Raw genomic sequence first — 24,943 nt, forward strand, 5'->3', positions numbered from 1 at the left:
TTTTCAAATAAATTGAATTTGCAAAATTTAGACTGTTTACAAATAAAATATGAAACAAAACATAATAATTAATTGAGATCCACTTAAAACAATTCAAATTTAAGTTCAAATTAACAAAACTCCATTTTACCCTATGCTTCAGAGCGAAGGAAAATTTTAACTAAACTAAGAATATAAAACTGAATCTGAATCTGTATGAGGTTGCTTAACACAGGAACCTATCAAAGAACACATTTAAATTAATTGAAATACAATGGAAGCTATTCCAATAAAAGAAAAACAACTTACATGTTCTCATTCTAGCCTTCATAGTTCACGATGAAGAAAATCCAACTGATAACCAATAATACTGGTAATTTCTTCAGAAAAAGGGTCCCTGGATAAATAATAATAGATAATGGTTAATAAAATTGAATGGCTGCAAACTACCTATAGACAGAATGTAAAATGCAAGGAACAACTTAGCGAACTGACCAAGCCATACCCCATAATTGATATTTTACAAACAAATGGGGGTATTTTGATGGGAAAAAAAGCAGGTTACTGAAGGAAATCTCACCTGTAATAAACTGAGTTACTTAATATGATAAATATATCTTAAAATAACGAATTAACCATTTTGACAGTTCCTAGGCAAGAGAGAGAAAGAAATCTGGTAACAATATTAAGACAAAATGACTGGAAATAGATAAACATAGGGTTAATTTAAAAGCTAAGCACGAAAAACACCATAAAAAAGCTCAAATATTGATAATTAATAAGAAAATAAAGTAAAAATATACGGGCCTATTTAAGAAAAAACAAAATGGCCGCCGAAATCAACAAATCTGGAACGACAAATTGGCCACCGCGGCAGCACTCGTTTTTCCCTACTAACCTGAGAGCGCATTTTGAGGACGAGCGTTTGAGCTAGCTCACCAGTTCCGTGTTGGTTTCTGGTGGGAAACAAGTCAAGATATACTACAGAAATGATCCTGTGAAGTATGATCTTAAATGCAATGTTATTTTGCAGAACTCTAAATAAGGTTTGTACGATCAATGAGCTTTGGCGTAAATTACAGTGCATAGATCGATATTTCGGAATATTAAATTGAGATTTGCAATACTTGACGCACACAGTACATACATTGTCAGGTCTTGCATTTTGTTCATTTATTGAAACACCGAGAAGCTCTTTAATAGTTATAGAACAAGTGACGAGACCAATTTTGGACACAATAAAGAATCCGCGTGCTCATCAAATCAATTTATTACAGTAATGTATTATCGATTGAGAGCCCATTTATCAGCTGGGTGTTTGGCGTGCACCTATAATCCTGCTTCGGGGAGGCTTGGTAGAGTGGATGGCTTGAGTTTAGGAGCCCTGTTTCGTGATACCGCATGTTGATCAGGTGCCCGCACTAAGCTTGACATCAGCATGGATCTGCTAGAGGAATCTAGTAGGTGCAGGTTAGCTAAGGAGGAGCGTAGTGGGTCAGGAGGGAAACCTAGCAGCCAAAAGTTCCCGTGTTCGGCAGTAGTGGGATCGTGCCAGTGAGTGGGCGTCATGCAACAGCCTCAACAAAATAGCCAAACCTCTATCTTTTTTTTTGTCGTTAAAACTACCGAGATCAAACAAACATGCGTTCTACAATATATGGTATCATTAATCAAAGTCCCAGCAATACCCTTTTCAACTAATACCTAAAGAATACATTATATTCCATGTCTCATCTAACTTGGGGAGCAAAAATAAAATTACACCATGCCAACAGCATCCCGTATTCCCAAGCGGTCACCCATCCAAGTACTAACGGGACCCGACATAGCTTAACTTCCGGGAGCTGACGAGACCGGGTGAGTTCTATGTGGTATGGCCGTTGACATCAATTCAGTCGCCATTACCCGACCATATTCGCCTCTAAATCTAGTTCTAATGCTTGCTTACTTTCTGTTCGAAATACACACCAACCTTAGCCAAACAAACGAGGACATATAAGTACATTTGTCAATGGACAACCGAATATAAAATTTGATAATATTTCCAAACGCCACTATTTTTGGCTAACTGTCATTTTTAATTTTCTCGTTCCGGGGATGTCCGATCAATGAGCCAACAATCCAAGTGTCATAAGGCTAACGATTGCTTCCCTTACTTAGCTTGCGTTGCATAAGGATCTCAGAGTCAGAGAGATTAGATAGAGCTGCCCGAAGAAACCACCAACGTACAAGCCTCTCGGCTGTGCCGTGCGCTTCGCGCTTTACTTAGCTTGCGTTGCATAAGGATCTCAGAGCCAGAGAGATTAGATAGAGCTGCCCGAAGAAACCACCAACGTACAAGCCTCTCGGCTGTGCCGTGCGCTTCGCGCACGGCGTTTCAAATATCTTTCAGCAACAAAGAGGTTGGAGGACGTCTAGTAGCCTCTCGGCTGTGCCGTGCGCTTCGCGCACGGCGTTTCAAATATCTTTCAGCAACAAAGAGGTTGGAGGACGTCTAGTAGGCAATATCCAGTAAAAAATACGTTCCTTCCATTTTCAACTAATGCCAAAATAATACATTGTAGTCCATGTAGTATCACCCATCTTGGGAAGCACTTCAATTCAATTGGATTCACAAAAATAAAATAATTCCATGCCAACAGCATCCCGTATTCCCAAGCGGTCACCCATCCAAGTACTAACGGGACCCGACATAGCTTAACTTCCGGGAGCTGACGAGACCGGGTGAGTTCTATGTGGTATGGCCGTTGACATTAAACTAGACGCAATTACCCGACCATATTCGCCTCTAATCTATTACTTGTGCTTGAGATTTATCTTTTTGAAATACACACTAATCTTACCAAAACCACCGAAAAACTATCAGTTTGTCATTTTACAAATGTTGTCAGTATGTAGTAGTAGAATATCTTTGTTTCCGCATACAGACGTTTTTAATTTTTCATTTATTCAAAGTGCCCAATCAGAAGACCGGGCGTTAAAAAAATAAGTCATATAGACTCATCAATGCTCCTAACCACGGAAATCTTTAGTAAAAGGCGAAAGATTTATCCGGGTATTGATTAGAAACCAGAGTAAATAACAGTGGTATGCCTTGTATTTATATTCATTTCAAAATTTTGAAGTGCGCTTGTAAGGTTTTTTTTCGAAACATGCGTTTACATATCAAAATCCTTGTGCAATTCTTTATCAATGGGTACAGTTATTTTAAAGTAAATATCATGTATAAAGCTCGTTAACATGTTTTTGAACGAAACAGTTGTGCGCAGTGTTATTTTTGAAAAAAATGAACGATCTTTATGGTACAAGCCCAACACGTAGGTGGTGGGATCAGATGTTTACCCCGACATTCACCCTACAGCGGTTAACAATTTATTGAACTTCCCCTTTAAACATGGTGGAATCTTTTCACCTTGTCATTTGGAATCACCTTTTCAAATATTTTCCCCGTGTTCACAATGTTCCAACTGACTGATATTAATGGCCTTCAGCGAACGAATTAATCAGCCTTGTCTGACGTGCAATACCAACTAAATGGAAACAAAAATCACTTATACGATTTCACTTTCACCGTTTAATGTTATAAACACACTATGCAACACTCCAATTTTTCTAACTGACTGTAATTTTTTTTTTCTTGTACGCTGAAATGCTCCTGATGGAGCTATCAAAAATTGCCGACGACAAAGATTATTTCACTTCATCGTGGCGGGGTATTGGTTAAAGTTTTCAACTAGCAATAATCACACCTCGGGAGACCCTCATTGGTTATGATATTGCCACTGCGCAAAGCTAAATTATAATCAGAAAAGCAAGTCTACTTAAGCATTTGCTGAATTCGTTCTGCTTGGACGTGTTGGACCAACAATTTCGTTCAGAAATATTCATTTAGATTACCCTAGGCAAATTTTAATTTCCATCTCCCATTGGACTAATACCAACAGGGGACAGTTCATTACATACATGAAATAATTTTTGTCTTAATATCGGGTCAAATACTTGAAATTCTGTAAATGTGTATTTTTCTTCCATACATTTCAACAACTTCCTGCACACACAAAAAAAGGGAGGGGGAATTTCAGGTTTTCATTCCAAATTGTTTTTCACATTATGAACTATTGAAGTGAGCGAGCATTACTTTCCAACCAAACAAAATTTATAGTTAATCTGCGTGTTGACGTGAAAAATCAGTTTTCAGTGCCGTGACCAGGATTCGAACCTGGGTTACTACGGATTCATATCTAGTAGGTACCACAACGTAGGGTCCTAACCACTAGACGATCACGGCCAATCCATTGGCCATGATGATTTATATTAAAGTAGCTAAACATGAATTTCATTACTTTGTTGTTTCTTCCCAGAAAGAAAATCTGATGCTTCGCGTATTCCCAAGCGGTCAACCCTACCGTTTACTAACGGGACCAGATTTAGTTCAACTTCCGGCAGATGACAAGAATTTTTCTTACATTTATAGTGTGTTCAGGGAACGGCGCGAACGCAGTCCCCCACTACCAAAAATTGTACTCCCGAGTTAATCACATTTGGATTAATCGCAAGGGTCAGCCCATCCTTAGTGCAATGGAAAGGCCTCGCCCTGGAGGAACCACCTTGGTGATCATGGTTGCCTCTGAGCCAGGTAAGTATGATTGTGGATGCTTTTTCACTTTGTTTAATACTTTGTATACAGCAGAACAATATTGACAAAGAGTGTTCAAGTATTTGACTGACGTTTAGAGAATACCACCCACTTTCTTTCATCGACTTGAATTACGAACTCGAGCAAAATATAGTAAATAAAGCTCAGTATTTATTTCATGGTCTTGATCTTTGCAAATACTTTTCAAGAAACAAATTGCTTGTTTTTTTTCATTTGGTCGTCCAATTGGCAAATAAGAAAATAAGAAAATCGACTTTTCATATGAAAATACACGCATCTTCATATTTTAAAAAAAAACATCACATCGAAAGATGAACAGTACTAATTAGTTAACACAATCAAGTACGTATTTTTTTATGCTTTTCTTGATATTACGAAAAAAATACAATTAGAAAAAATTACAAACATGTCTACATGACAGTTTTGCAATTATACATGGTCTTTTATTATACGGTGCTAAGACAATTTCTGTTTTATTCAATATGTTCTCCCTCATAGAGGGTGAGCCGATCCCGGAGGTACTGCAATACCGGGTCAACCCGTGGCGGGAGCAGTGCAAGCACTGTATTCCCACCGTATGCCAAAAATCAGTTTAATATTCTGGGGTCCATTTGAACCCGTATCAGATATTAAGCTAATAAGAACAGATACTACACTTTGATCTTAGCCAAAAGGCCGAGAAGCGATAATGTTACAAGGATTACTGCCCAAAATAACCACTGAGGTTCAACACATTTCCGGTGGTGTACGAAGAATACTCATATCACTCAAAACATTCAAGAAATGCTATAAAATATTGAGTTGTTCATTTTTCCAGACGCGACCACTTGATGCTTATAAAGTTCATTTTCATTTGTTTTATTATGCTCATACTGTATTAAGGGAGATACAATTTACGCTGAAGGCGTTGCAAATTTTACTCTCGTTATCACACTAGGTCCTTTTTTTTCAGAATATGGCTTTGCCACGCCACCTGACGACAAAAGCTCTGAACGATAATTAATCATGATTAAATAACAATAACTAAAAGAATGCAATACGATCATAAAGTCATGACACATCCTCAAATTGACCAACCTCACTTTCACAATTTATTTTGCCATACAAGCAGATGATTTAAGGACACGAATACCTGGAATTATTATTAAGATTTATCTCTTTAGATTTTCAAGAATTTAAATTTGTTTTATCATCTCAACCACTCTGAACACGCTAGTTTCCTTCCGCTATTTCACATGGATTTAACGGAAACGGTCCTCAATGACTGTGTTTGATGCTGTCGAGACAGCTACACTCACAGCCTGTTTCACGCTCAGAAACCAGCGTCTTAACTCGTCATCGTGGGTTGAAAGGAGACAAGTTTCTGGTGGGAAACAAGTCAAGATATACTACAGAAATGATCCTGTGAAGTATGATCTTAAATGCAATGTTATTTTGCAGAACTCTAAATAAGGTTTGTACGATCAATGAGCTTTGGCGTAAATTACAGTGCATAGATCGATATTTCGGAATATTAAATTGAGATTTGCAATACTTGACGCACACAGTACATACATTGTCAGGTCTTGCATTTTGTTCATTTATTGAAACACCGAGAAGCTCTTTAATAGTTATAGAACAAGTGACGAGACCAATTTTGGACACAATAAAGAATCCGCGTGCTCATCAAATCAATTTATTACAGTAATGTATTATCGATTGAGAGCCCATTTATCAGCTGGGTGTTTGGCGTGCACCTATAATCCTGCTTCGGGGAGGCTTGGTAGAGTGGATGGCTTGAGTTTAGGAGCCCTGTTTCGTGATACCGCATGTTGATCAGGTGCCCGCACTAAGCTTGACATCAGCATGGATCTGCTAGAGGAATCTAGTAGGTGCAGGTTAGCTAAGGAGGAGCGTAGTGGGTCAGGAGGGAAACCTAGCAGCCAAAAGTTCCCGTGTTCGGCAGTAGTGGGATCGTGCCAGTGAGTGGGCGTCATGCAACAGCCTCAACAAAATAGCCAAACCTCTATCTTTTTTTTTGTCGTTAAAACTACCGAGATCAAACAAACATGCGTTCTACAATATATGGTATCATTAATCAAAGTCCCAGCAATACCCTTTTCAACTAATACCTAAAGAATACATTATATTCCATGTCTCATCTAACTTGGGGAGCAAAAATAAAATTACACCATGCCAACAGCATCCCGTATTCCCAAGCGGTCACCCATCCAAGTACTAACGGGACCCGACATAGCTTAACTTCCGGGAGCTGACGAGACCGGGTGAGTTCTATGTGGTATGGCCGTTGACATCAATTCAGTCGCCATTACCCGACCATATTCGCCTCTAAATCTAGTTCTAATGCTTGCTTACTTTCTGTTCGAAATACACACCAACCTTAGCCAAACAAACGAGGACATATAAGTACATTTGTCAATGGACAACCGAATATAAAATTTGATAATATTTCCAAACGCCACTATTTTTGGCTAACTGTCATTTTTAATTTTCTCGTTCCGGGGATGTCCGATCAATGAGCCAACAATCCAAGTGTCATAAGGCTAACGATTGCTTCCCTTACTTAGCTTGCGTTGCATAAGGATCTCAGAGTCAGAGAGATTAGATAGAGCTGCCCGAAGAAACCACCAACGTACAAGCCTCTCGGCTGTGCCGTGCGCTTCGCGCTTTACTTAGCTTGCGTTGCATAAGGATCTCAGAGCCAGAGAGATTAGATAGAGCTGCCCGAAGAAACCACCAACGTACAAGCCTCTCGGCTGTGCCGTGCGCTTCGCGCACGGCGTTTCAAATATCTTTCAGCAACAAAGAGGTTGGAGGACGTCTAGTAGCCTCTCGGCTGTACTTTCTGTTCGAAATACACACCAACCTTAGCCAAACAAACGAGGACATATAAGTACATTTGTCAATGGACAACCGAATATAAAATTTGATAATATTTCCAAACGCCACTATTTTTGGCTAACTGTCATTTTTAATTTTCTCGTTCCGGGGATGTCCGATCAATGAGCCAACAATCCAAGTGTCATAAGGCTAACGATTGCTTCCCTTACTTAGCTTGCGTTGCATAAGGATCTCAGAGTCAGAGAGATTAGATAGAGCTGCCCGAAGAAACCACCAACGTACAAGCCTCTCGGCTGTGCCGTGCGCTTCGCGCTTTACTTAGCTTGCGTTGCATAAGGATCTCAGAGCCAGAGAGATTAGATAGAGCTGCCCGAAGAAACCACCAACGTACAAGCCTCTCGGCTGTGCCGTGCGCTTCGCGCACGGCGTTTCAAATATCTTTCAGCAACAAAGAGGTTGGAGGACGTCTAGTAGCCTCTCGGCTGTACTTTCTGTTCGAAATACACACCAACCTTAGCCAAACAAACGAGGACATATAAGTACATTTGTCAATGGACAACCGAATATAAAATTTGATAATATTTCCAAACGCCACTATTTTTGGCTAACTGTCATTTTTAATTTTCTCGTTCCGGGGATGTCCGATCAATGAGCCAACAATCCAAGTGTCATAAGGCTAACGATTGCTTCCCTTACTTAGCTTGCGTTGCATAAGGATCTCAGAGTCAGAGAGATTAGATAGAGCTGCCCGAAGAAACCACCAACGTACAAGCCTCTCGGCTGTGCCGTGCGCTTCGCGCTTTACTTAGCTTGCGTTGCATAAGGATCTCAGAGCCAGAGAGATTAGATAGAGCTGCCCGAAGAAACCACCAACGTACAAGCCTCTCGGCTGTGCCGTGCGCTTCGCGCACGGCGTTTCAAATATCTTTCAGCAACAAAGAGGTTGGAGGACGTCTAGTAGCCTCTCGGCTGTACTTTCTGTTCGAAATACACACCAACCTTAGCCAAACAAACGAGGACATATAAGTACATTTGTCAATGGACAACCGAATATAAAATTTGATAATATTTCCAAACGCCACTATTTTTGGCTAACTGTCATTTTTAATTTTCTCGTTCCGGGGATGTCCGATCAATGAGCCAACAATCCAAGTGTCATAAGGCTAACGATTGCTTCCCTTACTTAGCTTGCGTTGCATAAGGATCTCAGAGTCAGAGAGATTAGATAGAGCTGCCCGAAGAAACCACCAACGTACAAGCCTCTCGGCTGTGCCGTGCGCTTCGCGCTTTACTTAGCTTGCGTTGCATAAGGATCTCAGAGCCAGAGAGATTAGATAGAGCTGCCCGAAGAAACCACCAACGTACAAGCCTCTCGGCTGTGCCGTGCGCTTCGCGCACGGCGTTTCAAATATCTTTCAGCAACAAAGAGGTTGGAGGACGTCTAGTAGCCTCTCGGCTGTACTTTCTGTTCGAAATACACACCAACCTTAGCCAAACAAACGAGGACATATAAGTACATTTGTCAATGGACAACCGAATATAAAATTTGATAATATTTCCAAACGCCACTATTTTTGGCTAACTGTCATTTTTAATTTTCTCGTTCCGGGGATGTCCGATCAATGAGCCAACAATCCAAGTGTCATAAGGCTAACGATTGCTTCCCTTACTTAGCTTGCGTTGCATAAGGATCTCAGAGTCAGAGAGATTAGATAGAGCTGCCCGAAGAAACCACCAACGTACAAGCCTCTCGGCTGTGCCGTGCGCTTCGCGCTTTACTTAGCTTGCGTTGCATAAGGATCTCAGAGCCAGAGAGATTAGATAGAGCTGCCCGAAGAAACCACCAACGTACAAGCCTCTCGGCTGTGCCGTGCGCTTCGCGCACGGCGTTTCAAATATCTTTCAGCAACAAAGAGGTTGGAGGACGTCTAGTAGCCTCTCGGCTGTGCCGTGCGCTTCGCGCACGGCGTTTCAAATATCTTTCAGCAACAAAGAGGTTGGAGGACGTCTAGTAGGCAATATCCAGTAAAAAATACGTTCCTTCCATTTTCAACTAATGCCAAAATAATACATTGTAGTCCATGTAGTATCACCCATCTTGGGAAGCACTTCAATTCAATTGGATTCACAAAAATAAAATAATTCCATGCCAACAGCATCCCGTATTCCCAAGCGGTCACCCATCCAAGTACTAACGGGACCCGACATAGCTTAACTTCCGGGAGCTGACGAGACCGGGTGAGTTCTATGTGGTATGGCCGTTGACATTAAACTAGACGCAATTACCCGACCATATTCGCCTCTAATCTATTACTTGTGCTTGAGATTTATCTTTTTGAAATACACACTAATCTTACCAAAACCACCGAAAAACTATCAGTTTGTCATTTTACAAATGTTGTCAGTATGTAGTAGTAGAATATCTTTGTTTCCGCATACAGACGTTTTTAATTTTTCATTTATTCAAAGTGCCCAATCAGAAGACCGGGCGTTAAAAAAATAAGTCATATAGACTCATCAATGCTCCTAACCACGGAAATCTTTAGTAAAAGGCGAAAGATTTATCCGGGTATTGATTAGAAACCAGAGTAAATAACAGTGGTATGCCTTGTATTTATATTCATTTCAAAATTTTGAAGTGCGCTTGTAAGGTTTTTTTTCGAAACATGCGTTTACATATCAAAATCCTTGTGCAATTCTTTATCAATGGGTACAGTTATTTTAAAGTAAATATCATGTATAAAGCTCGTTAACATGTTTTTGAACGAAACAGTTGTGCGCAGTGTTATTTTTGAAAAAAATGAACGATCTTTATGGTACAAGCCCAACACGTAGGTGGTGGGATCAGATGTTTACCCCGACATTCACCCTACAGCGGTTAACAATTTATTGAACTTCCCCTTTAAACATGGTGGAATCTTTTCACCTTGTCATTTGGAATCACCTTTTCAAATATTTTCCCCGTGTTCACAATGTTCCAACTGACTGATATTAATGGCCTTCAGCGAACGAATTAATCAGCCTTGTCTGACGTGCAATACCAACTAAATGGAAACAAAAATCACTTATACGATTTCACTTTCACCGTTTAATGTTATAAACACACTATGCAACACTCCAATTTTTCTAACTGACTGTAATTTTTTTTTTCTTGTACGCTGAAATGCTCCTGATGGAGCTATCAAAAATTGCCGACGACAAAGATTATTTCACTTCATCGTGGCGGGGTATTGGTTAAAGTTTTCAACTAGCAATAATCACACCTCGGGAGACCCTCATTGGTTATGATATTGCCACTGCGCAAAGCTAAATTATAATCAGAAAAGCAAGTCTACTTAAGCATTTGCTGAATTCGTTCTGCTTGGACGTGTTGGACCAACAATTTCGTTCAGAAATATTCATTTAGATTACCCTAGGCAAATTTTAATTTCCATCTCCCATTGGACTAATACCAACAGGGGACAGTTCATTACATACATGAAATAATTTTTGTCTTAATATCGGGTCAAATACTTGAAATTCTGTAAATGTGTATTTTTCTTCCATACATTTCAACAACTTCCTGCACACACAAAAAAAGGGAGGGGGAATTTCAGGTTTTCATTCCAAATTGTTTTTCACATTATGAACTATTGAAGTGAGCGAGCATTACTTTCCAACCAAACAAAATTTATAGTTAATCTGCGTGTTGACGTGAAAAATCAGTTTTCAGTGCCGTGACCAGGATTCGAACCTGGGTTACTACGGATTCATATCTAGTAGGTACCACAACGTAGGGTCCTAACCACTAGACGATCACGGCCAATCCATTGGCCATGATGATTTATATTAAAGTAGCTAAACATGAATTTCATTACTTTGTTGTTTCTTCCCAGAAAGAAAATCTGATGCTTCGCGTATTCCCAAGCGGTCAACCCTACCGTTTACTAACGGGACCAGATTTAGTTCAACTTCCGGCAGATGACAAGAATTTTTCTTACATTTATAGTGTGTTCAGGGAACGGCGCGAACGCAGTCCCCCACTACCAAAAATTGTACTCCCGAGTTAATCACATTTGGATTAATCGCAAGGGTCAGCCCATCCTTAGTGCAATGGAAAGGCCTCGCCCTGGAGGAACCACCTTGGTGATCATGGTTGCCTCTGAGCCAGGTAAGTATGATTGTGGATGCTTTTTCACTTTGTTTAATACTTTGTATACAGCAGAACAATATTGACAAAGAGTGTTCAAGTATTTGACTGACGTTTAGAGAATACCACCCACTTTCTTTCATCGACTTGAATTACGAACTCGAGCAAAATATAGTAAATAAAGCTCAGTATTTATTTCATGGTCTTGATCTTTGCAAATACTTTTCAAGAAACAAATTGCTTGTTTTTTTTCATTTGGTCGTCCAATTGGCAAATAAGAAAATAAGAAAATCGACTTTTCATATGAAAATACACGCATCTTCATATTTTAAAAAAAAACATCACATCGAAAGATGAACAGTACTAATTAGTTAACACAATCAAGTACGTATTTTTTTATGCTTTTCTTGATATTACGAAAAAAATACAATTAGAAAAAATTACAAACATGTCTACATGACAGTTTTGCAATTATACATGGTCTTTTATTATACGGTGCTAAGACAATTTCTGTTTTATTCAATATGTTCTCCCTCATAGAGGGTGAGCCGATCCCGGAGGTACTGCAATACCGGGTCAACCCGTGGCGGGAGCAGTGCAAGCACTGTATTCCCACCGTATGCCAAAAATCAGTTTAATATTCTGGGGTCCATTTGAACCCGTATCAGATATTAAGCTGATAAGAACAGATACTACACTTTGATCTTAGCCAAAAGGCCGAGAAGCGATAATGTTACAAGGATTACTGCCCAAAATAACCACTGAGGTTCAACACATTTCCGGTGGTGTACGAAGAATACTCATATCACTCAAAACATTCAAGAAATGCTATAAAATATTGAGTTGTTCATTTTTCCAGACGCGACCACTTGATGCTTATAAAGTTCATTTTCATTTGTTTTATTATGCTCATACTGTATTAAGGGAGATACAATTTACGCTGAAGGCGTTGCAAATTTTACTCTCGTTATCACACTAGGTCCTTTTTTTTCAGAATATGGCTTTGCCACGCCACCTGACGACAAAAGCTCTGAACGATAATTAATCATGATTAAATAACAATAACTAAAAGAATGCAATACGATCATAAAGTCATGACACATCCTCAAATTGACCAACCTCACTTTCACAATTTATTTTGCCATACAAGCAGATGATTTAAGGACACGAATACCTGGAATTATTATTAAGATTTATCTCTTTAGATTTTCAAGAATTTAAATTTGTTTTATCATCTCAACCACTCTGAACACGCTAGTTTCCTTCCGCTATTTCACATGGATTTAACGGAAACGGTCCTCAATGACTGTGTTTGATGCTGTCGAGACAGCTACACTCACAGCCTGTTTCACGCTCAGAAACCAGCGTCTTAACTCGTCATCGTGGGTTGAAAGGAGACAAGTTTCTGGTGGGAAACAAGTCAAGATATACTACAGAAATGATCCTGTGAAGTATGATCTTAAATGCAATGTTATTTTGCAGAACTCTAAATAAGGTTTGTACGATCAATGAGCTTTGGCGTAAATTACAGTGCATAGATCGATATTTCGGAATATTAAATTGAGATTTGCAATACTTGACGCACACAGTACATACATTGTCAGGTCTTGCATTTTGTTCATTTATTGAAACACCGAGAAGCTCTTTAATAGTTATAGAACAAGTGACGAGACCAATTTTGGACACAATAAAGAATCCGCGTGCTCATCAAATCAATTTATTACAGTAATGTATTATCGATTGAGAGCCCATTTATCAGCTGGGTGTTTGGCGTGCACCTATAATCCTGCTTCGGGGAGGCTTGGTAGAGTGGATGGCTTGAGTTTAGGAGCCCTGTTTCGTGATACCGCATGTTGATCAGGTGCCCGCACTAAGCTTGACATCAGCATGGATCTGCTAGAGGAATCTAGTAGGTGCAGGTTAGCTAAGGAGGAGCGTAGTGGGTCAGGAGGGAAACCTAGCAGCCAAAAGTTCCCGTGTTCGGCAGTAGTGGGATCGTGCCAGTGAGTGGGCGTCATGCAACAGCCTCAACAAAATAGCCAAACCTCTATCTTTTTTTTTGTCGTTAAAACTACCGAGATCAAACAAACATGCGTTCTACAATATATGGTATCATTAATCAAAGTCCCAGCAATACCCTTTTCAACTAATACCTAAAGAATACATTATATTCCATGTCTCATCTAACTTGGGGAGCAAAAATAAAATTACACCATGCCAACAGCATCCCGTATTCCCAAGCGGTCACCCATCCAAGTACTAACGGGACCCGACATAGCTTAACTTCCGGGAGCTGACGAGACCGGGTGAGTTCTATGTGGTATGGCCGTTGACATCAATTCAGTCGCCATTACCCGACCATATTCGCCTCTAAATCTAGTTCTAATGCTTGCTTACTTTCTGTTCGAAATACACACCAACCTTAGCCAAACAAACGAGGACATATAAGTACATTTGTCAATGGACAACCGAATATAAAATTTGATAATATTTCCAAACGCCACTATTTTTGGCTAACTGTCATTTTTAATTTTCTCGTTCCGGGGATGTCCGATCAATGAGCCAACAATCCAAGTGTCATAAGGCTAACGATTGCTTCCCTTACTTAGCTTGCGTTGCATAAGGATCTCAGAGTCAGAGAGATTAGATAGAGCTGCCCGAAGAAACCACCAACGTACAAGCCTCTCGGCTGTGCCGTGCGCTTCGCGCTTTACTTAGCTTGCGTTGCATAAGGATCTCAGAGCCAGAGAGATTAGATAGAGCTGCCCGAAGAAACCACCAACGTACAAGCCTCTCGGCTGTGCCGTGCGCTTCGCGCACGGCGTTTCAAATATCTTTCAGCAACAAAGAGGTTGGAGGACGTCTAGTAGCCTCTCGGCTGTACTTTCTGTTCGAAATACACACCAACCTTAGCCAAACAAACGAGGACATATAAGTACATTTGTCAATGGACAACCGAATATAAAATTTGATAATATTTCCAAACGCCACTATTTTTGGCTAACTGTCATTTTTAATTTTCTCGTTCCGGGGATGTCCGATCAATGAGCCAACAATCCAAGTGTCATAAGGCTAACGATTGCTTCCCTTACTTAGCTTGCGTTGCATAAGGATCTCAGAGTCAGAGAGATTAGATAGAGCTGCCCGAAGAAACCACCAACGTACAAGCCTCTCGGCTGTGCCGTGCGCTTCGCGCTTTACTTAGCTTGCGTTGCATAAGGATCTCAGAGCCAGAGAGATTAGATAGAGCTGCCCGAAGAAACCACCAACGTACAAGCCTCTCGGCTGTGCCGTGCGCTTCGCGCACGGCGTTTCAAATATCTTTCAGCAACAAAGAGGTTGGAGGACGTCTAGTAGCCTCTCGGCTGTACTTTCTGTTCGAAATACACACCAACCTTAGCCAAACAAACGAGGACATATAAGTACATTTGTCAATGGACAACCGAATATAAAATTTGATAATATTTCCAAACGCCACTATTTTTGGCTAACTGTCATTTTTAATTTTCTCGTTCCGGGGATGTCCGATCAATGAGCCAACAATCCAAGTGTCATAAGGCTAACGATTGCTTCCCTTACTTAGCTTGCGTTGCATAAGGATCTCAGAGTCAGAGAGATTAGATAGAGCTGCCCGAAGAAACCACCAACGTACAAGCCTCTCGGCTGTGCCGTGCGCTTCGCGCTTTACTTAGCTTGCGTTGCATAAGGATCTCAGAGCCAGAGAGATTAGATAGAGCTGCCCGAAGAAACCACCAACGTACAAGCCTCTCGGCTGTGCCGTGCGCTTCGCGCACGGCGTTTCAAATATCTTTCAGCAACAAAGAGGTTGGAGGACGTCTAGTAGCCTCTCGGCTGTACTTTCTGTTCGAAATACACACCAACCTTAGCCAAACAAACGAGGACATATAAGTACATTTGTCAATGGACAACCGAATATAAAATTTGATAATATTTCCAAACGCCACTATTTTTGGCTAACTGTCATTTTTAATTTTCTCGTTCCGGGGATGTCCGATCAATGAGCCAACAATCCAAGTGTCATAAGGCTAACGATTGCTTCCCTTACTTAGCTTGCGTTGCATAAGGATCTCAGAGTCAGAGAGATTAGATAGAGCTGCCCGAAGAAACCACCAACGTACAAGCCTCTCGGCTGTGCCGTGCGCTTCGCGCTTTACTTAGCTTGCGTTGCATAAGGATCTCAGAGCCAGAGAGATTAGATAGAGCTGCCCGAAGAAACCACCAACGTACAAGCCTCTCGGCTGTGCCGTGCGCTTCGCGCACGGCGTTTCAAATATCTTTCAGCAACAAAGAGGTTGGAGGACGTCTAGTAGCCTCTCGGCTGTGCCGTGCGCTTCGCGCACGGCGTTTCAAATATCTTTCAGCAACAAAGAGGTTGGAGGACGTCTAGTAGGCAATATCCAGTAAAAAATACGTTCCTTCCATTTTCAACTAATGCCAAAATAATACATTGTAGTCCATGTAGTATCACCCATCTTGGGAAGCACTTCAATTCAATTGGATTCACAAAAATAAAATAATTCCATGCCAACAGCATCCCGTATTCCCAAGCGGTCACCCATCCAAGTACTAACGGGACCCGACATAGCTTAACTTCCGGGAGCTGACGAGACCGGGTGAGTTCTATGTGGTATGGCCGTTGACATTAAACTAGACGCAATTACCCGACCATATTCGCCTCTAATCTATTACTTGTGCTTGAGATTTATCTTTTTGAAATACACACTAATCTTACCAAAACCACCGAAAAACTATCAGTTTGTCATTTTACAAATGTTGTCAGTATGTAGTAGTAGAATATCTTTGTTTCCGCATACAGACGTTTTTAATTTTTCATTTATTCAAAGTGCCCAATCAGAAGACCGGGCGTTAAAAAAATAAGTCATATAGACTCATCAATGCTCCTAACCACGGAAATCTTTAGTAAAAGGCGAAAGATTTATCCGGGTATTGATTAGAAACCAGAGTAAATAACAGTGGTATGCCTTGTATTTATATTCATTTCAAAATTTTGAAGTGCGCTTGTAAGGTTTTTTTTCGAAACATGCGTTTACATATCAAAATCCTTGTGCAATTCTTTATCAATGGGTACAGTTATTTTAAAGTAAATATCATGTATAAAGCTCGTTAACATGTTTTTGAACGAAACAGTTGTGCGCAGTGTTATTTTTGAAAAAAATGAACGATCTTTATGGTACAAGCCCAACACGTAGGTGGTGGGATCAGATGTTTACCCCGACATTCACCCTACAGCGGTTAACAATTTATTGAACTTCCCCTTTAAACATGGTGGAATCTTTTCACCTTGTCATTTGGAATCACCTTTTCAAATATTTTCCCCGTGTTCACAATGTTCCAACTGACTGATATTAATGGCCTTCAGCGAACGAATTAATCAGCCTTGTCTGACGTGCAATACCAACTAAATGGAAACAAAAATCACTTATACGATTTCACTTTCACCGTTTAATGTTATAAACACACTATGCAACACTCCAATTTTTCTAACTGACTGTAATTTTTTTTTTCTTGTACGCTGAAATGCTCCTGATGGAGCTATCAAAAATTGCCGACGACAAAGATTATTTCACTTCATCGTGGCGGGGTATTGGTTAAAGTTTTCAACTAGCAATAATCACACCTCGGGAGACCCTCATTGGTTATGATATTGCCACTGCGCAAAGCTAAATTATAATCAGAAAAGCAAGTCTACTTAAGCATTTGCTGAATTCGTTCTGCTTGGACGTGTTGGACCAACAATTTCGTTCAGAAATATTCATTTAGATTACCCTAGGCAAATTTTAATTTCCATCTCCCATTGGACTAATACCAACAGGGGACAGTTCATTACATACATGAAATAATTTTTGTCTTAATATCGGGTCAAATACTTGAAATTCTGTAAATGTGTATTTTTCTTCCATACATTTCAACAACTTCCTGCACACACAAAAAAAGGGAGGGGGAATTTCAGGTTTTCATTCCAAATTGTTTTTCACATTATGAACTATTGAAGTGAGCGAGCATTACTTTCCAACCAAACAAAATTTATAGTTAATCTGCGTGTTGACGTGAAAAATCAGTTTTCAGTGCCGTGACCAGGATTCGAACCTGGGTTACTACGGATTCATATCTAGTAGGTACCACAACGTAGGGTCCTAACCACTAGACGATCACGGCCAATCCATTGGCCATGATGATTTATATTAAAGTAGCTAAACATGAATTTCATTACTTTGTTGTTTCTTCCCAGAAAGAAAATCTGATGCTTCGCGTATTCCCAAGCGGTCAACCCTACCGTTTACTAACGGGACCAGATTTAGTTCAACTTCCGGCAGATGACAAGAATTTTTCTTACATTTATAGTGTGTTCAGGGAACGGCGCGAACGCAGTCCCCCACTACCAAAAATTGTACTCCCGAGTTAATCACATTTGGATTAATCGCAAGGGTCAGCCCATCCTTAGTGCAATGGAAAGGCCTCGCCCTGGAGGAACCACCTTGGTGATCATGGTTGCCTCTGAGCCAGGTAAGTATGATTGTGGATGCTTTTTCACTTTGTTTAATACTTTGTATACAGCAGAACAATATTGACAAAGAGTGTTCAAGTATTTGACTGACGTTTAGAGAATACCACCCACTTTCTTTCATCGACTTGAATTACGAACTCGAGCAAAATATAGTAAATAAAGCTCAGTATTTATTTCATGGTCTTGATCTTTGCAAATACTTTTCAAGAAACAAATTGCTTGTTTTTTTTCATTTGGTCGTCCAATTGGCAAATAAGAAAATAAGAAAATCGACTTTTCATATGAAAATACACGCATCTTCATATTTTAAAAAAAAACATCACATCGAAAGATGAACAGTACTAATTAGTTAACACAATCAAGTACGTATTTTTTTATGCTTTTCTTGATATTACGAAAAAAATACAATTAGAAAAAATTACAAACATGTCTACATGACAGTTTTGCAATTATACATGGTCTTTTATTATACGGTGCTAAGACAATTTCTGTTTTATTCAATATGTTCTCCCTCATAGAGGGTGAGCCGATCCCGGAGGTACTGCAATACCGGGTCAACCCGTGGCGGGAGCAGTGCAAGCACTGTATTCCCACCGTATGCCAAAAATCAGTTTAATATTCTGGGGTCCATTTGAACCCGTATCAGATATTAAGCTGATAAGAACAGATACTACACTTTGATCTTAGCCAAAAGGCCGAGAAGCGATAATGTTACAAGGATTACTGCCCAAAATAACCACTGAGGTTCAACACATTTCCGGTGGTGTACGAAGAATACTCATATCACTCAAAACATTCAAGAAATGCTATAAAATATTGAGTTGTTCATTTTTCCAGACGCGACCACTTGATGCTTATAAAGTTCATTTTCATTTGTTTTATTATGCTCATACTGTATTAAGGGAGATACAATTTACGCTGAAGGCGTTGCAAATTTTACTCTCGTTATCACACTAGGTCCTTTTTTTTCAAAATATGGCTTTGCCACGCCACCTGACGACAAAAGCTCTGAACGATAATTAATCATGATTAAATAACAATAACTAAAAGAATGCAATACGATCATAAAGTCATGACACATCCTCAAATTGACCAACCTCACTTTCACAATTTATTTTGCCATACAAGCAGATGATTTAAGGACACGAATACCTGGAATTATTATTAAGATGTATCTCTTTAGATTTTCAAGAATTTAAATTTGTTTTATCATCTCAACCACTCTGAACACGCTAGTTTCCTTCCGCTATTTCACATGGATTTAACGGAAACGGTCCTCAATGACTGTGTTTGATGCTGTCGAGACAGCTACACTCACAGCCTGTTTCACGCTCAGAAACCAGCGTCTTAACTCGTCATCGTGGGTTGAAAGGAGACAAGTTTCTGGTGGGAAACAAGTCAAGATATACTACAGAAATGATCCTGTGAAGTATGATCTTAAATGCAATGTTATTTTGCAGAACTCTAAATAAGGTTTGTACGATCAATGAGCTTTGGCGTAAATTACAGTGCATAGATCGATATTTCGGAATATTAAATTGAGATTTGCAATACTTGACGCACACAGTACATACATTGTCAGGTCTTGCATTTTGTTCATTTATTGAAACACCGAGAAGCTCTTTAATAGTTATAGAACAAGTGACGAGACCAATTTTGGACACAATAAAGAATCCGCGTGCTCATCAAATCAATTTATTACAGTAATGTATTATCGATTGAGAGCCCATTTATCAGCTGGGTGTTTGGCGTGCACCTATAATCCTGCTTCGGGGAGGCTTGGTAGAGTGGATGGCTTGAGTTTAGGAGCCCTGTTTCGTGATACCGCATGTTGATCAGGTGCCCGCACTAAGCTTGACATCAGCATGGATCTGCTAGAGGAATCTAGTAGGTGCAGGTTAGCTAAGGAGGAGCGTAGTGGGTCAGGAGGGAAACCTAGCAGCCAAAAGTTCCCGTGTTCGGCAGTAGTGGGATCGTGCCAGTGAGTGGGCGTCATGCAACAGCCTCAACAAAATAGCCAAACCTCTATCTTTTTTTTTGTCGTTAAAACTACCGAGATCAAACAAACATGCGTTCTACAATATATGGTATCATTAATCAAAGTCCCAGCAATACCCTTTTCAACTAATACCTAAAGAATACATTATATTCCATGTCTCATCTAACTTGGGGAGCAAAAATAAAATTACACCATGCCAACAGCATCCCGTATTCCCAAGCGGTCACCCATCCAAGTACTAACGGGACCCGACATAGCTTAACTTCCGGGAGCTGACGAGACCGGGTGAGTTCTATGTGGTGTGGCCGTTGACATCAATTCAGTCGCCATTACCCGACCATATTCGCCTCTAAATCTAGTTCTAATGCTTGCTTACTTTCTGTTCGAAATACACACCAACCTTAGCCAAACAAACGAGGACATATAAGTACATTTGTCAATGGACAACCGAATATAAAATTTGATAATATTTCCAAACGCCACTATTTTTGGCTAACTGTCATTTTTAATTTTCTCGTTCCGGGGATGTCCGATCAATGAGCCAACAATCCAAGTGTCATAAGGCTAACGATTGCTTCCCTTACTTAGCTTGCGTTGCATAAGGATCTCAGAGTCAGAGAGATTAGATAGAGCTGCCCGAAGAAACCACCAACGTACAAGCCTCTCGGCTGTGCCGTGCGCTTCGCGCTTTACTTAGCTTGCGTTGCATAAGGATCTCAGAGCCAGAGAGATTAGATAGAGCTGCCCGAAGAAACCACCAACGTACAAGCCTCTCGGCTGTGCCGTGCGCTTCGCGCACGGCGTTTCAAATATCTTTCAGCAACAAAGAGGTTGGAGGACGTCTAGTAGCCTCTCGGCTGTACTTTCTGTTCGAAATACACACCAACCTTAGCCAAACAAACGAGGACATATAAGTACATTTGTCAATGGACAACCGAATATAAAATTTGATAATATTTCCAAACGCCACTATTTTTGGCTAACTGTCATTTTTAATTTTCTCGTTCCGGGGATGTCCGATCAATGAGCCAACAATCCAAGTGTCATAAGGCTAACGATTGCTTCCCTTACTTAGCTTGCGTTGCATAAGGATCTCAGAGTCAGAGAGATTAGATAGAGCTGCCCGAAGAAACCACCAACGTACAAGCCTCTCGGCTGTGCCGTGCGCTTCGCGCTTTACTTAGCTTGCGTTGCATAAGGATCTCAGAGCCAGAGAGATTAGATAGAGCTGCCCGAAGAAACCACCAACGTACAAGCCTCTCGGCTGTGCCGTGCGCTTCGCGCACGGCGTTTCAAATATCTTTCAGCAACAAAGAGGTTGGAGGACGTCTAGTAGCCTCTCGGCTGTACTTTCTGTTCGAAATACACACCAACCTTAGCCAAACAAACGAGGACATATAAGTACATTTGTCAATGGACAACCGAATATAAAATTTGATAATATTTCCAAACGCCACTATTTTTGGCTAACTGTCATTTTTAATTTTCTCGTTCCGGGGATGTCCGATCAATGAGCCAACAATCCAAGTGTCATAAGGCTAACGATTGCTTCCCTTACTTAGCTTGCGTTGCATAAGGATCTCAGAGTCAGAGAGATTAGATAGAGCTGCCCGAAGAAACCACCAACGTACAAGCCTCTCGGCTGTGCCGTGCGCTTCGCGCTTTACTTAGCTTGCGTTGCATAAGGATCTCAGAGCCAGAGAGATTAGATAGAGCTGCCCGAAGAAACCACCAACGTACAAGCCTCTCGGCTGTGCCGTGCGCTTCGCGCACGGCGTTTCAAATATCTTTCAGCAACAAAGAGGTTGGAGGACGTCTAGTAGCCTCTCGGCTGTGCCGTGCGCTTCGCGCACGGCGTTTCAAATATCTTTCAGCAACAAAGAGGTTGGAGGACGTCTAGTAGGCAATATCCAGTAAAAAATACGTTCCTTCCATTTTCAACTAATGCCAAAATAATACATTGTAGTCCATGTAGTATCACCCATCTTGGGAAGCACTTCAATTCAATTGGATTCACAAAAATAAAATAATTCCATGCCAACAGCATCCCGTATTCCCAAGCGGTCACCCATCCAAGTACTAACGGGACCCGACATAGCTTAACTTCCGGGAGCTGACGAGACCGGGTGAGTTCTATGTGGTATGGCCGTTGACATTAAACTAGACGCAATTACCCGACCATATTCGCCTCTAATCTATTACTTGTGCTTGAGATTTATCTTTTTGAAATACACACTAATCTTACCAAAACCACCGAAAAACTATCAGTTTGTCATTTTACAAATGTTGTCAGTATGTAGTAGTAGAATATCTTTGTTTCCGCATACAGACGTTTTTAATTTTTCATTTATTCAAAGTGCCCAATCAGAAGACCGGGCGTTAAAAAAATAAGTCATATAGACTCATCAATGCTCCTAACCACGGAAATCTTTAGTAAAAGGCGAAAGATTTATCCGGGTATTGATTAGAAACCAGAGTAAATAACAGTGGTATGCCTTGTATTTATATTCATTTCAAAATTTTGAAGTGCGCTTGTAAGGTTTTTTTTCGAAACATGCGTTTACATATCAAAATCCTTGTGCAATTCTTTATCAATGGGTACAGTTATTTTAAAGTAAATATCATGTATAAAGCTCGTTAACATGTTTTTGAACGAAACAGTTGTGCGCAGTGTTATTTTTGAAAAAAATGAACGATCTTTATGGTACAAGCCCAACACGTAGGTGGTGGGATCAGATGTTTACCCCGACATTCACCCTACAGCGGTTAACAATTTATTGAACTTCCCCTTTAAACATGGTGGAATCTTTTCACCTTGTCATTTGGAATCACCTTTTCAAATATTTTCCCCGTGTTCACAATGTTCCAACTGACTGATATTAATGGCCTTCAGCGAACGAATTAATCAGCCTTGTCTGACGTGCAATACCAACTAAATGGAAACAAAAATCACTTATACGATTTCACTTTCACCGTTTAATGTTATAAACACACTATGCAACACTCCAATTTTTCTAACTGACTGTAATTTTTTTTTTCTTGTACGCTGAAATGCTCCTGATGGAGCTATCAAAAATTGCCGACGACAAAGATTATTTCACTTCATCGTGGCGGGGTATTGGTTAAAGTTTTCAACTAGCAATAATCACACCTCGGGAGACCCTCATTGGTTATGATATTGCCACTGCGCAAAGCTAAATTATAATCAGAAAAGCAAGTCTACTTAAGCATTTGCTGAATTCGTTCTGCTTGGACGTGTTGGACCAACAATTTCGTTCAGAAATATTCATTTAGATTACCCTAGGCAAATTTTAATTTCCATCTCCCATTGGACTAATACCAACAGGGGACAGTTCATTACATACATGAAATAATTTTTGTCTTAATATCGGGTCAAATACTTGAAATTCTGTAAATGTGTATTTTTCTTCCATACATTTCAACAACTTCCTGCACACACAAAAAAAGGGAGGGGGAATTTCAGGTTTTCATTCCAAATTGTTTTTCACATTATGAACTATTGAAGTGAGCGAGCATTACTTTCCAACCAAACAAAATTTATAGTTAATCTGCGTGTTGACGTGAAAAATCAGTTTTCAGTGCCGTGACCAGGATTCGAACCTGGGTTACTACGGATTCATATCTAGTAGGTACCACAACGTAGGGTCCTAACCACTAGACGATCACGGCCAATCCATTGGCCATGATGATTTATATTAAAGTAGCTAAACATGAATTTCATTACTTTGTTGTTTCTTCCCAGAAAGAAAATCTGATGCTTCGCGTATTCCCAAGCGGTCAACCCTACCGTTTACTAACGGGACCAGATTTAGTTCAACTTCCGGCAGATGACAAGAATTTTTCTTACATTTATAGTGTGTTCAGGGAACGGCGCGAACGCAGTCCCCCACTACCAAAAATTGTACTCCCGAGTTAATCACATTTGGATTAATCGCAAGGGTCAGCCCATCCTTAGTGCAATGGAAAGGCCTCGCCCTGGAGGAACCACCTTGGTGATCATGGTTGCCTCTGAGCCAGGTAAGTATGATTGTGGATGCTTTTTCACTTTGTTTAATACTTTGTATACAGCAGAACAATATTGACAAAGAGTGTTCAAGTATTTGACTGACGTTTAGAGAATACCACCCACTTTCTTTCATCGACTTGAATTACGAACTCGAGCAAAATATAGTAAATAAAGCTCAGTATTTATTTCATGGTCTTGATCTTTGCAAATACTTTTCAAGAAACAAATTGCTTGTTTTTTTTCATTTGGTCGTCCAATTGGCAAATAAGAAAATAAGAAAATCGACTTTTCATATGAAAATACACGCATCTTCATATTTTAAAAAAAAACATCACATCGAAAGATGAACAGTACTAATTAGTTAACACAATCAAGTACGTATTTTTTTATGCTTTTCTTGATATTACGAAAAAAATACAATTAGAAAAAATTACAAACATGTCTACATGACAGTTTTGCAATTATACATGGTCTTTTATTATACGGTGCTAAGACAATTTCTGTTTTATTCAATATGTTCTCCCTCATAGAGGGTGAGCCGATCCCGGAGGTACTGCAATACCGGGTCAACCCGTGGCGGGAGCAGTGCAAGCACTGTATTCCCACCGTATGCCAAAAATCAGTTTAATATTCTGGGGTCCATTTGAACCCGTATCAGATATTAAGCTGATAAGAACAGATACTACACTTTGATCTTAGCCAAAAGGCCGAGAAGCGATAATGTTACAAGGATTACTGCCCAAAATAACCACTGAGGTTCAACA

At 40.1% G+C, this 24,943-nt stretch overlaps 1 long non-coding RNA gene, 31 other non-coding genes and 1 pseudogene across 32 annotated transcripts; all 33 read right to left on the bottom strand.

The window, feature by feature from the left end:
* Positions 1-41: 41 nt before the first annotated feature.
* Positions 42-926, bottom strand: LOC124342733. Its single transcript, XR_006918926.1, has 3 exons — positions 878-926; positions 289-376; positions 42-218 (listed from the first exon to the last, which is right to left on the bottom strand). It is a non-coding gene; the product is annotated as an uncharacterized LOC124342733 (long non-coding RNA).
* LOC124322576 lies at positions 917-991 on the bottom strand (annotated as a pseudogene).
* Positions 992-1,745: 754 nt separating this feature from the next.
* On the bottom strand, positions 1,746-1,864 carry LOC124321481. The gene has a single exon (XR_006914263.1). It is a non-coding gene; the product is annotated as a 5S ribosomal RNA (ribosomal RNA).
* Positions 1,865-2,612: 748 nt separating this feature from the next.
* Positions 2,613-2,731, bottom strand: LOC124321601. Its single transcript, XR_006914274.1, has one exon. It is a non-coding gene; the product is annotated as a 5S ribosomal RNA (ribosomal RNA).
* A 203-nt stretch (positions 2,732-2,934) lies between these two features.
* LOC124322778 lies at positions 2,935-3,057 on the bottom strand. The gene has a single exon (XR_006915039.1). It is a non-coding gene; the product is annotated as a U5 spliceosomal RNA (small nuclear RNA).
* A 574-nt stretch (positions 3,058-3,631) lies between these two features.
* LOC124322586 lies at positions 3,632-3,773 on the bottom strand. Its single transcript, XR_006914861.1, has one exon. It is a non-coding gene; the product is annotated as a U4 spliceosomal RNA (small nuclear RNA).
* Positions 3,774-4,177: 404 nt separating this feature from the next.
* Positions 4,178-4,267, bottom strand: Trnah-gug. Its single transcript is given in 2 exon segments — positions 4,178-4,212; positions 4,231-4,267. It is a non-coding gene; the product is annotated as a tRNA-His (tRNA).
* A 192-nt stretch (positions 4,268-4,459) lies between these two features.
* LOC124321949 lies at positions 4,460-4,623 on the bottom strand. Its single transcript, XR_006914311.1, has one exon. It is a non-coding gene; the product is annotated as a U1 spliceosomal RNA (small nuclear RNA).
* Positions 4,624-5,132: 509 nt separating this feature from the next.
* LOC124322292 lies at positions 5,133-5,323 on the bottom strand. Its single transcript, XR_006914635.1, has one exon. It is a non-coding gene; the product is annotated as a U2 spliceosomal RNA (small nuclear RNA).
* A 510-nt stretch (positions 5,324-5,833) lies between these two features.
* Positions 5,834-6,055, bottom strand: LOC124322373. The gene has a single exon (XR_006914661.1). It is a non-coding gene; the product is annotated as a small nucleolar RNA U3 (small nucleolar RNA).
* Positions 6,056-6,809: 754 nt separating this feature from the next.
* Positions 6,810-6,928, bottom strand: LOC124321719. The gene has a single exon (XR_006914285.1). It is a non-coding gene; the product is annotated as a 5S ribosomal RNA (ribosomal RNA).
* Positions 6,929-9,624: 2,696 nt separating this feature from the next.
* On the bottom strand, positions 9,625-9,743 carry LOC124321837. Its single transcript, XR_006914297.1, has one exon. It is a non-coding gene; the product is annotated as a 5S ribosomal RNA (ribosomal RNA).
* A 203-nt stretch (positions 9,744-9,946) lies between these two features.
* Positions 9,947-10,069, bottom strand: LOC124322779. Its single transcript, XR_006915040.1, has one exon. It is a non-coding gene; the product is annotated as a U5 spliceosomal RNA (small nuclear RNA).
* Positions 10,070-10,643: 574 nt separating this feature from the next.
* On the bottom strand, positions 10,644-10,785 carry LOC124322587. The gene has a single exon (XR_006914862.1). It is a non-coding gene; the product is annotated as a U4 spliceosomal RNA (small nuclear RNA).
* A 404-nt stretch (positions 10,786-11,189) lies between these two features.
* On the bottom strand, positions 11,190-11,279 carry Trnah-gug. The gene is given in 2 exon segments: positions 11,190-11,224; positions 11,243-11,279. It is a non-coding gene; the product is annotated as a tRNA-His (tRNA).
* A 192-nt stretch (positions 11,280-11,471) lies between these two features.
* On the bottom strand, positions 11,472-11,635 carry LOC124321951. Its single transcript, XR_006914312.1, has one exon. It is a non-coding gene; the product is annotated as a U1 spliceosomal RNA (small nuclear RNA).
* A 509-nt stretch (positions 11,636-12,144) lies between these two features.
* Positions 12,145-12,335, bottom strand: LOC124322145. The gene has a single exon (XR_006914495.1). It is a non-coding gene; the product is annotated as a U2 spliceosomal RNA (small nuclear RNA).
* Positions 12,336-12,845: 510 nt separating this feature from the next.
* On the bottom strand, positions 12,846-13,067 carry LOC124322374. The gene has a single exon (XR_006914662.1). It is a non-coding gene; the product is annotated as a small nucleolar RNA U3 (small nucleolar RNA).
* Positions 13,068-13,821: 754 nt separating this feature from the next.
* On the bottom strand, positions 13,822-13,940 carry LOC124321953. The gene has a single exon (XR_006914314.1). It is a non-coding gene; the product is annotated as a 5S ribosomal RNA (ribosomal RNA).
* Positions 13,941-16,149: 2,209 nt separating this feature from the next.
* Positions 16,150-16,268, bottom strand: LOC124322070. The gene has a single exon (XR_006914425.1). It is a non-coding gene; the product is annotated as a 5S ribosomal RNA (ribosomal RNA).
* A 203-nt stretch (positions 16,269-16,471) lies between these two features.
* Positions 16,472-16,594, bottom strand: LOC124322780. Its single transcript, XR_006915041.1, has one exon. It is a non-coding gene; the product is annotated as a U5 spliceosomal RNA (small nuclear RNA).
* Positions 16,595-17,168: 574 nt separating this feature from the next.
* On the bottom strand, positions 17,169-17,310 carry LOC124322588. Its single transcript, XR_006914863.1, has one exon. It is a non-coding gene; the product is annotated as a U4 spliceosomal RNA (small nuclear RNA).
* Positions 17,311-17,714: 404 nt separating this feature from the next.
* Positions 17,715-17,804, bottom strand: Trnah-gug. Its single transcript is given in 2 exon segments — positions 17,715-17,749; positions 17,768-17,804. It is a non-coding gene; the product is annotated as a tRNA-His (tRNA).
* A 192-nt stretch (positions 17,805-17,996) lies between these two features.
* LOC124321952 lies at positions 17,997-18,160 on the bottom strand. The gene has a single exon (XR_006914313.1). It is a non-coding gene; the product is annotated as a U1 spliceosomal RNA (small nuclear RNA).
* Positions 18,161-18,669: 509 nt separating this feature from the next.
* LOC124322146 lies at positions 18,670-18,860 on the bottom strand. Its single transcript, XR_006914496.1, has one exon. It is a non-coding gene; the product is annotated as a U2 spliceosomal RNA (small nuclear RNA).
* Positions 18,861-19,370: 510 nt separating this feature from the next.
* LOC124322375 lies at positions 19,371-19,592 on the bottom strand. The gene has a single exon (XR_006914663.1). It is a non-coding gene; the product is annotated as a small nucleolar RNA U3 (small nucleolar RNA).
* A 754-nt stretch (positions 19,593-20,346) lies between these two features.
* Positions 20,347-20,465, bottom strand: LOC124323072. Its single transcript, XR_006915318.1, has one exon. It is a non-coding gene; the product is annotated as a 5S ribosomal RNA (ribosomal RNA).
* A 1,722-nt stretch (positions 20,466-22,187) lies between these two features.
* On the bottom strand, positions 22,188-22,306 carry LOC124322188. The gene has a single exon (XR_006914536.1). It is a non-coding gene; the product is annotated as a 5S ribosomal RNA (ribosomal RNA).
* A 203-nt stretch (positions 22,307-22,509) lies between these two features.
* On the bottom strand, positions 22,510-22,632 carry LOC124322781. Its single transcript, XR_006915042.1, has one exon. It is a non-coding gene; the product is annotated as a U5 spliceosomal RNA (small nuclear RNA).
* Positions 22,633-23,206: 574 nt separating this feature from the next.
* Positions 23,207-23,348, bottom strand: LOC124322590. Its single transcript, XR_006914864.1, has one exon. It is a non-coding gene; the product is annotated as a U4 spliceosomal RNA (small nuclear RNA).
* Positions 23,349-23,752: 404 nt separating this feature from the next.
* Trnah-gug lies at positions 23,753-23,842 on the bottom strand. The gene is given in 2 exon segments: positions 23,753-23,787; positions 23,806-23,842. It is a non-coding gene; the product is annotated as a tRNA-His (tRNA).
* Positions 23,843-24,034: 192 nt separating this feature from the next.
* Positions 24,035-24,198, bottom strand: LOC124321954. Its single transcript, XR_006914315.1, has one exon. It is a non-coding gene; the product is annotated as a U1 spliceosomal RNA (small nuclear RNA).
* Positions 24,199-24,707: 509 nt separating this feature from the next.
* LOC124322148 lies at positions 24,708-24,898 on the bottom strand. Its single transcript, XR_006914498.1, has one exon. It is a non-coding gene; the product is annotated as a U2 spliceosomal RNA (small nuclear RNA).
* Between the last annotated feature and the right edge of the window lie 45 nt (positions 24,899-24,943).

Source organism: Daphnia pulicaria, chromosome 1 (genome assembly GCF_021234035.1).
Source record: "Daphnia pulicaria isolate SC F1-1A chromosome 1, SC_F0-13Bv2, whole genome shotgun sequence".
Lineage (NCBI taxonomy): Eukaryota > Metazoa > Arthropoda > Branchiopoda > Diplostraca > Daphniidae > Daphnia > Daphnia pulicaria.